Source organism: Trypanosoma cruzi, genomic scaffold, assembly GCF_000209065.1.
Source record: "Trypanosoma cruzi strain CL Brener 1047053517087 genomic scaffold, whole genome shotgun sequence".
In the NCBI taxonomy this organism is placed as follows: Eukaryota; Euglenozoa; class Kinetoplastea; order Trypanosomatida; family Trypanosomatidae; genus Trypanosoma; species Trypanosoma cruzi.
Window position 1 is genome coordinate 137,760 of NW_001849447.1, and position 8,033 is coordinate 145,792.

Sequence of the window (8,033 nt, forward strand, 5' to 3'; positions counted from 1 at the left end):
AGTGCTTCGCTGCGAGGACGAGCAGCATCAGCGGCTGCGAGTGCGTGTGTGCTGCTGGCGGCTACGGTGACACGTGTGTGCCAGCTGCGGTTCCGGACGGCCTTGGGCCGCTTCCGCTCCCCGACGCGGACGACACGGAGGTCCGCTGTGTGCACGGTGGCAGCATAAGCCCCGTGGACTATCCTGATCCCGGTGTGCGTGGTCTGTGCTTTGTCAACGTGACCTTCACCGCCGCGATCGTGCTGGACCTGTCGCGTTTCGACGCACAACAAAAGACACTCAGCATCACGCTGTTGCAGTGCGTCCTCATGGGCCTGTCGGTCAGGGGGAGTGGTGCGCGCGTGCACGTGAACGTGACATCCTCGATGATGGATTCTGGTGCATTGAAGTTCAGGGGCGATTTTGGCGCGAGCTCCCAGATACTGGTGGCGGGCAGTACACTTGTGACGAAGTCGAGGCACGCCACTGCTTTTTGGGAATTTACTCTTGGTACAAACTCGACGCTGCTGTTGCTTGACAACTACATCGAGGCGAATATTTACGCACTTTCTTTTTCCGATAGTGTTGTTGATGGTGGCGGGATCATTATGAAGGGAAATACGCTGAGGGCAACGGGGAACGATGACGGTGTGGAATCAGCTGTTTATATTGAAACCTTTGATGTGGGGAACGGCGGCTACTTTGACGTCGAGAACAATACTATGAGCGGTGCCAATGGGATTTACCTTTTGGGGGGTACTACCGTAAACTCCGCAGGTCTGTTGCGAGTGGCGGACTGCTCTTTTGCTGGCAGCACGTTTCCTTTTGATTCTACGCTGATTTATTTGGATAGCTCAGTGACTCTCGAGGGAGGTGCGCAGTGGCGTGTGGAGGGCAACGAAGTGAGTGCGGCCTCAGTATTAATTATGCCAAAATCAGCGTACATAATTCAGGTGTCGGGCAGCGGCACCACCGTGGCGCTTGCACACAACCGTCAGGTGGACAATAGTTATCCCTTTGCTGATCTGCCTTTGTCGAAAACGGTTGTGGAGTCACCCGCGCGGTTTGTGGTTGGGTGCAACCTGCAGGGCGGTGAGGAGGTGTCGTGCGACGGCGTGTTTCCGGAGGACGTGGTGCTGTTTATTTGTGGCACATGCAACGACGACGCGGCGTGCTACGTGCCCGGGACGGAGTCGGTGGACCGCAGCTCGTGCTCGTGCAGCTGCAAGGAAGGATGGCATGGCGCGTCGTGTCTTCCCTTCGAGGTGCCCAACGCGGTTGTGCCGCCCGTGGCGGAGAGAGCCGTCGACGGCGACACGAGCTGCGTGGTGAACCAGACGCTGAAGAACCTTACACTGAACATGTGGAAGACGCACCACTGCTACGTGGGTGTGACATTCAGCGGCGTGGGTGCTGTGCTGACATTTTTTCTTGACAGGATGCCGCTGCATCTCCTCATCAACATCACGCTCACTGGGTGCACATTCAGTGGCGGTGCCGCGCTGCAGTTTGTTGGGGGTGCTGGGGCGGCGGAGTCATCCGGCGTCCTGATCCGCGTGAGCCAGACGGTGATGCGGTCCTCCGTCGTTGCTTTTTCACTTGCCCTCCCACAGCACTGCGACATTGCCGTCACGGAGGTTGACGCGCTGCAGTCTTCCAAGCTCAAGCTGCAGGAATCTGCAAACAACATGTGGAGCGTTGTGGTGCTGCACGACGTTGTGTTGAGTGCGTCCTCGCTGTTGGTCAGCAACGTCAAGGCGCATTCAAAGAGGTACGGTGCGTTTGGTTTGTACTCGACTGGGACGCTGACGCTGGTGCGTGGCAGCTCGCTGTACACGCGGTACTGCAGCTTCGAGGGATACACACATCTGTTCTACGTCTATAGGCTCAGTGTCCGAGATCACTCTGTTTTTGCTCTGCTCAACAACACGATGTCCTCCGGGAGAACTCTCCTGTTTCAACACTCTCGATTCAGCGTGTCGGATTACAGCGTGTTGCGCGTGGTGGGGAACAGTGGCTTTGTGTCGTGCGCCATCTCTGCGCATATTCCGTGGGTATTACAGAATTCAAGCTGGCTGGATTGGCGTGACAACGACGTGGAAGTGGGTGCGATGTTGTGCTGTTTTTCTTCTGCCACTGTGAGCATCGACAGCAGCAGTGTGGTGACGCTGAAGGGATGCAAGATGGGCTCTACGGGGTTGTCGGTACCTCTGCTATCGCAGTCTGACGCCGGCTACCGTTTCGTTGCTGGGTGTCTGACGGTCGCGGGACGATTGGTGACAACGGCAGCAGAATTGGAGCTGAACGGCATCACCAACGTGACGAAGGTTGTCGCGTGCGGGCAGTGCACGAAGGACGGCGACTGCTTTGCTCCGCTGACGACGGCGGTCATTGACTGCAAGTGCCAGTGCGCTGCTGGAGGGCACGGCGATGTGTGCGTCCCGGCGCCTATGCCTGCTGGCCCGCCACCGCCACTGACACCGCCCACACTGCCCACACCGCCGCCAGTTGGTGAGTGCATCAGCGACATGGTGTACCCCGAGGTTGCGCAGGCTGTGGGCAGCGGGCTGTCGTGGCTGTGCTACCGCAACGTGACGTTCAGCGGGGGCGGCATGAGCCTGACGGTGCTCATTGAGGCGATGACGGGCGACGTGGCGAATGTCACGTTCGATGGATGCACGTGGAGGGACGGCGCCGTGCTGTTGCTGTTGGGCAACGCGTACGCCGCTGTGGGGTCGCTGAACATCGTCGTCACCGGCAACACGTTTGATGATGCGCTTCTCAGCCCGGAGGGTGTGTTTCCACCGCACACGAACATCACGATCAGCGGGAACCGCTTCACGGTCACGGGGCTGATTCCTCGGTCGGGTTTGGACATTAGGAGGCCGTCGTGTGTCGCGATGAATGCATTGGCGATTAGCAACGGCTCCGCGGTGGTGCTCAGTGGCAATGTGTTTCAGAGCGTGAGAGCATCGTCAATCGCCATTCACGTTGTCAGATCTGCGCTGAGGGTGTCGTGGCACTCCGTGTTTGCGGTGGTGGGCAACACGTTTCACATGGCTGGCAGTGACGGTACGCTGATACATCTTGAGGGGACTAGCCAATCGTTTTCGCTGAGCGTACTGAACAACTCTGCCATGGTGATCCGAGGCAACGCTGTGTCGAGGCCGGTGAGGTACGTCATCATATTTGTTTGGGTTTTTTGTGTGGAGTCTTTTTCAGCGGTTGTGTTTCAGGGCAACGACATGCGAGGAAGTGTGGCTGCATTTTTTTCAGGCTTTTATTCCTACATTTACTACAACTCCTGGCTGCAGTTGAGCGGCAACTTCTGCCGTGAATCCCCATCGGAAGCGTTTGCTGTTTTTAACCCCACGGTGAATCTCCGCGACTCCACGATGTCTGTGTCCGGCAACCAATTCATGTTCGGCACAGGCACGCCAACACTGATAAAGATACCCAAAAGGTCCAGCGATCTCACAAACGGAACGATTGTGGCTGCGTGCAACACTGGGAGCGACGAGGAGGAAGCGAACTACGTCATTCCGTCCGTGTACAATGCCACCATCCTGACCTGCAGCGATCCATGCACCCTCGCAGCGTCGTGCTTCCCTGCGTACACGACGACGGCCTCGAGTGATGGCTGCGCCTGCGCGTGCGCGGAGGGCGGCCACGGCGATGCGTGCCTGCCTGTTGCTGTCCCCGAGGCGCCGAGCACCGACGGCGCCGACTTGTGCGTGCGGGACGTGCGTGTGGATGTGGAGGTGAACGCCGTTCTCGGGACGTCAGTGGTGTGCTACGTTGGCGTGACCTTTGCGGCGGACGTCGTGGTGGACGTGGAGTCGATGTCAGGGAGCGTGCGCAACGTGACGCTGGCGAACTGCACGTTTGTGGGCGGAGCGAGCCTGTACGTTGTCGGGTGGCGGTCCGACCCGCCTGCTGGCGAGCGCGCCGATGCTTTGATCAGCGGGCTTGAATCGCGCTCTGGCGGCGGCGTGCTGGTGGCGAACCGATTTCCGCCGGGCTCGCGCGTCACTGTGGTGGACTCGGTGCTGATCGCTGAGAAGCGTGTTGCGTATCGCGGCGCCTACGGCCTTGGCGACGCCTCCGCGTGCCTTGTGGTGCACAACGTGAATCTGACGGGGAGTGTGCTGACCATTGCGCGCACGCATGTGGCGGCTGTGTTCCGTGACGCTGTTGGCGTGTTGGTGTTTGGCGACGTGGCGCTGTCGTCGCGCGGTGCGCTGTACTTGGACGGGCTGTTGGTGCAGACGGCGCTGGGGCTGTGTGTGTCGGTCGAGGGCGGTGTTGCGGCCAGCGGCGGCTCCGTGGTGGCGTTTGTTGACAGCGACTTTCTGCTGTGCAAGCACGCGGTGTCTGTGCGTGAGGCTGTGAGCGTGTCGGGCGCCGCCGTGGCGCTTGTGCGGAGCGACTTTTCGTCGACGGAGGACTACGCGGTGGCGTTTTATTCGACGGTGAGTCTGGCTGACGGGTCGATGCTGCTGGCGAAGGGCAACGTGCACGACGGCGTCTCGAGGGAGATGCTCTACGCGGCTGGCGCCGTGACTGCTGCTGGGAGCACGCTGAGCTTTGTGCGCAACCGAGCACTGCTGCCGCGGATGCTGTCGGTGAGCCTGTCGCTCTCGGCTGGGGCGCATTTGAGGGTGGCGTGCAACGACGCGGGTGGCCGCTTCCTGTCGACGGCGGAGGAGTACGCAGCGGCTGGATTTGGCGATGCTGGGAGCATCGACTTTGCTGGGTGCGACGCCTGCGACCGGGACACGCACTGCTACGCGCCCGGGACGGCGTCGGCGAGCATGAGGAACGGTGTGTGCGTGTGCGTGTGCGGCAGCGGCGGGTACGGCGAGGCGTGCGTGCCTGTGGGAGCTCCCGCGCTGCCGCCTGCCGTGGGCACCGCGCCGAGTGTGTTTGTCCGCGAGGGCGTGACGGTGCGGTCGGTGTTCGTTGTGCCTGCCGGTGCGAGCGAGGTGACGCTGCGCCACGTTGTGCTGGACGGCGTGAGTCCGGTGCTCTACGTGCCGTGGATGGCGCGAGACGGCATGCGGATCGTTGTGCAGAACGTGTCGCTGCTGAACGGCGCAGTGCTGTACGTGATGGGCGGTGGAGGAGTGTTGCGCGGTGCGGGTGCGGCGGGGAGCGACGAGAGCGGGCCGGTGGAGCTGTCGGTGTGCGATGTGGAGGCGCTGAACGGTGCGCTTGTGCTGAGCGGGACGTTTCCCCCGGGGTCTGTGCTGACGGTGACGGACTCCCTGCTGGTTGCCGCGAGGCCGACGCCGCTTGTGTGTCTTCCCGACTCGCAGTCCTCGCCGTACGCACCGGTGCTGGTGCTGTCGGGCCTGCGGCTCGTGCGGTCCGTGCTGGTTGTGTCCGGCGTTGCTCTCGTGACCGTGATGACTGGTGGGCGGACGGTGGTGGTGGACGGCGCCGTGCTGGAGCTTGTCGGTGGCGGTGTCGCGCTGGACGCGGCTGTGCTCGGTGGCGAATATGCGTTGTACGCGAGTGCACGCGTGGTGGCGTCGGAGGGCGCTGTGCTGCGCGTGTCGGGGAGCCAGGTGTACGCCGCGCATGGGTTGGTGTTTGGCAGCGGTGTGGTGGCCAACGCGTCCACCGTCGTGGTGAATGACAACGCCGGTGTGCTGACCGATGGCGCGCTGCTGGTGCTGCGGGGGTCGGCGTCGTTTGTGTCCGGGTCGTGGCTGTCGGTGCGCGGCAACAGCATCAGCGGCAGGCTCCTGTCGGTGCCGTCGTACCCGCGCAGTGCGGACCTTGTGCAGAGCACGCTGACGTTCCACGGGAACGCCGGCAGCGGGACTGTCGTGATGGACGGCACCGTTGCGCTCGGAGGCGCCGGCCGAAGATTCGTTGTGGGGTGCCTGACGCTGAACGGGCTGACGCTGCGGCCTATTGACTACAGATCCGCCGGCATCATCGGGGAATTCCGTCCCGTGGCGTGTGGCGTGTGCGATGCCGAAGTGCGCTGCTTTGCTGCCGCGACGAGGGCGATGACGGTGTCGTGCCGCTGCCGCTGTGCTGAGGGCGGGTACGGGCGCGATTGCCTGCCGGTGTACCTGCCGCACGTGGACGGGTGCAACCGCACGCCTGGCATGCCGCTGTTGAGCCACACGGCGACGCTGACGGAGACGCGCAGCCCGACGCCGACGTGGACGCCAAGTCCGACGCCGAGCATGAGCGCGACGCACTACAGTCCGACGCGGTACGGGCCGACGGAGACACTGCAGGTGACGGAGACGGTGGCGCTGTCGCCCACGCGGACCCCGACGGCGTCGGTGAGCAGCACGCTGTGGTGGAGCGACGTGGCGTGCCCGACGCTCACCGTGACGACGACGGCGGCTGGTGGCAGCCTGACGCAGAACGACATCCGCGGCGGTGGGAGCGCCGTCCCGACACGGCTGATGGTGGCGCTGCCGCCGCCGTTTCGGTGGGCACGCGACCCGCAGCTTGGCACGCACCTGAGCTTCGTGCCGGTGTCGACGGCGCAGCCGAGCGGGTTCGGCGGTCCGTGGGGAGCGATGCTGCGCAACGCGACGTGGGTGCGCAACGCGACGAATCCGTCCACCGTCCTGGAGCTGGCTGTGCCCGTGCACCGCGGTTACTTCATTGTTGCCGACGAGACGATAGTCATTCGCTGCGGCGCTGCGGCTGTGTCTGGCGGCTGCAAGGGTGTGCTGCTTGGTTCCTTCACGATCAGGTCGAACACGCTGCCCGCCGCTGCCAGCGCCCTCTCGGCGATCACTGGCGTTGTTGCGGGTGCGGCGGCTGTTGCCGTGGTGGTGACCGGCGGGCTGGGCTCCGTTCTGGAGATGCAGGCACTCGGCGTGTTTGCGAGGATGTCGTGTGCCTCGGCGCAGGAGCGTGCGAGCACCGCTGCGCTGCCGTACTTCCTGTCGGTGTTCGCTGCCCTTGATCCGCTGTGGATGGTGGTGGGCAACGCGCTGCTCGCCGCTGTGTTCGGGTGCGTGCACTGCGGTGTGACGGCGGCCTTCCAGCGGTGGCGCGGCGTGGACGCGGCGAGTGCGTGGGCGGCGATGCGCTTCCCGAGCCTGACGTACGTTGTGGCGCACGCGATGCACCTCGGCATTTTCTTCGGCTCCGTGCTTGCACTGGCGATGCCCGGCGCCCGCGTGCAGCACCGCGTGATTGGTGCCGTTGGCGTGCTGTACGGTGTGGCGTTTCCTGCTGGCGTGTGCTACTTGATTGCCCGCCACGTGGGCGCGAGCTTTACGAGGTACTGGCAGTTTTCGAGGAAGCCGCTGCACGAGCGCCTGCTGTACCCCGTCGGGTGTTGGCACCCCGCGGCGCAGCAGCGGATGTACGGCGGCATGCTGACGAACATGAGGGGCAGCCGCGTGTACTGGTGCGTGTTCCAGCTGTCGGTGCTGTGTGTGGTGGGCCTGATTGCGGCTGTGCACCCGCCCGTGGGAGGCTGCCACGTCCAGTACTTCTGCATGGCGGCTGTGCTGCTTGCGGGTGCGGGCGTGGTTGCCTTCACGAACATGATGCGCTCGGCTTTCCTGACGGTGATGCACGCGGCGGGCTTTGTGCTCCTTGCGGCGCTGTGCCTGGTGAGTGCGGCCAACCATCTTGCGCCGAGCGACGGCGTTGCGAGGGCGTACGCGGCGATGGTGCTGCTGCTGACGACTGTGCTGCTTGCGATCACCGTGTACAGCGTCGTTGTGTGGTACGCGGAGGACCGCCACTGGCAGGATCTACGCGAGCCGCAGCGTTGTGGGCTGGAGGCGCTGCTGCGCGATGACGAGGAGAGCGACGAAGAGACGCAGAAGCTCCACGATATGACGTCGTTGTCGTACGCCTCAGAAACCACCGGCGCGTCGTCGTACCGACCACCCGCACCGCCGTAGCAGTCTGTGACCGGTGACACCCGCTCAGACGTCCTGAGCCCACTGGACCGTGCATCCAGTGCGAGTGGCAAAATTGATCACGCTCTTCTGTGAGGTGCACCACGTGGAACTGACCGGTGCACCATGCTGGTTGATGAGGAGAGCACGGCGCCCCGC

General features: G+C 63.4%; 1 pseudogene, besides 1 other annotated feature; it reads left to right on the top strand.

Annotated features, from left to right (window-relative positions):
• On the top strand, positions 1-7,970 carry Tc00.1047053511271.10 (annotated as a pseudogene; the record flags this gene model as incomplete).
• Positions 1-8,033: a sequence feature (areas not merged during assembly with more than two copies in the genome that could not be assigned to a particular haplotype).